Here is a 1,917-nt window from a genome sequence, read left to right as displayed (position 1 = left end):
GTCCCAAGCCAACAGCTTCCGGAGTTGGGGGGACTAAGGTTTGGGGAAACTTTTAACCCCATTAATGGAACGCGTTTTTCACCCAAACCCCCCTTTTTGGGTGCCAGTAGAGGTGTGGGTCCCCGGTTTTTCCCGGGAACAAACCTCAAACCCCGGGGGGATCTGTTTTGGGCCCCTTAAAACCCCAAATCAGCCCGGGTCCATGGAGGGGGGGAAGGGCAGATTAGCCTTTATAGGGCCTTTTCGCCTTTCAAAAGGACCACCCGGTAGGGGAAAAGGTGGTGTTACTAACCCGGGAAACATTTTTGGGACAGGGGACAATAGGGGCCTTTAAGCAACCCGGGGGGCCCGGTTTAGGGGAGGGTTTTAATTTGGGTTTAACCCCCTGGGCCCGGGGGTGGGTTAAAACCCCAGGGGGGTTTTAGTCCCGCCCAGTTGGGCCCTCTGGGGGCCCCAGGTTTTGGTGTTAACCCTAACAGAGCCCTCCCCCCTGGCTGGGCCAAAGAGAGTGTGTGTTCATCCCCCCGGGAGAACTCACCTTTTTTGGGGGGTAAGCAAACCCGGGGTTGGAGGGGGAGGAAGGGGCGTTTTTGTCCTTTTTTAAAAATCTAAAAATTTTAGGCCCCGAGGGAGGGGCCCCCTCACCCTTCTTGTGGGGGTTTTTGGGGCCGGGTAGGGGCTTTGAAGCCGGGGGCCCCTGCCAAGGGTTTTTGGGGGTGCCTGGGGTACTGGTTCCCCCGGGTTTGGGACCCCCTTGGCCTCCTTACCGCCCTTTTCCCCGGGGCCCTAACCGGCCCTCCTCCATGTTCGGTACAAGAGGGGTTATAGGGAGAATCACCCCTTACGCTTAAAGGTGGTTTTAAAAACCCGGCTTTTGGGTTGGAAAAACCCAAACCGTGGGGGATTGGTTAAGGCGTTGCTAGGGGGGCCCATTCACCTTGCCCCGGGTCCCGGCCCGGATTGGATAGTCCCAGCCCCGCCCTAGGCGCCTGGGGCCGCCCCCATTGGGGACCACCGCTTTGGGTTTCCCCGGCCTTACCGCCCCCTTTGCCGACCCTTTGTTTATTTCCGGAACAAAAAAAATGGCGGGATGGGCGTTTTCCCTTAAAGGAGGAAAACCCCCGGGTTTTTTTAAAAACCCTCTTTAATGGGGGGATGGTGGGCCCAAGTTCTTTCCCCCTGGTAGCCACGGAATGGTTTTCTGGTGAAATTCGGGAGACCCCCCCAGGTTTGCCTTGTTGGGCCCAGCCCCCCACACCGCTTCCCCGGGATCCTTTTTTTATTCCCCAACAAAAAATGGGGCCATGGTCTGGTTTCCCTTGGGGGAAGGACGGCCCTTGGGGAGCCCCTTTAATGGGGAATAGAATGGGCCAAACGTTTTTCCTTGGGGAGCAACGGGAAAAAAACTTAAAGTTCGGGGGAACTTTTTGGGTTTTTTATTAAACCCCGACCCCCCACCCTTAGTTTACCGACTCCTTTTGTTCCTGTCTGCCGGGGCCCCGGGGAAGGACCCGGTTGGGATAGACTGAATCCCGGGGGGAAAGGCGGTAAGCCAAGTTTTCCGGCAGGAAAAAAGATTTAAATTTTTTCCCCACCCGTTGGAATCTGAAGCCAAAACCCCCCCCCCCTTAAATTTTTTAGAACCTTGGGCCGTTAGGCAAGAAGGATGTTTGGGGAAGAGGTGGACCGGGGGCCTTTTGGGAAACTCCCCAGTCCCCCTTAATTTCCTTCCCTTTCCCTCATTTTCCGGTCGTTCCCGAAATGCGGGGGGTACGGGGGGTTGTTGTTGGGTTTCCCCACCCGCCCCCCCCGTGGTTTTGTGGAAAAGGGCCCCTTTTTTTTTGCCGCAAATTTATGGTCCAAAAAATGGCCCCGTTTTGGCGTTTTTGTTGTTGTGGCCCATGTGTTTGTGGGGAA

Source organism: Pseudoliparis swirei, chromosome 4 (genome assembly GCF_029220125.1).
Source record: "Pseudoliparis swirei isolate HS2019 ecotype Mariana Trench chromosome 4, NWPU_hadal_v1, whole genome shotgun sequence".
Classification (NCBI taxonomy): domain Eukaryota; kingdom Metazoa; phylum Chordata; class Actinopteri; order Perciformes; family Liparidae; genus Pseudoliparis; species Pseudoliparis swirei.
The sequence above is the reverse complement of the archived record's forward strand: the minus strand, read 5'-3'. Positions refer to the sequence as shown.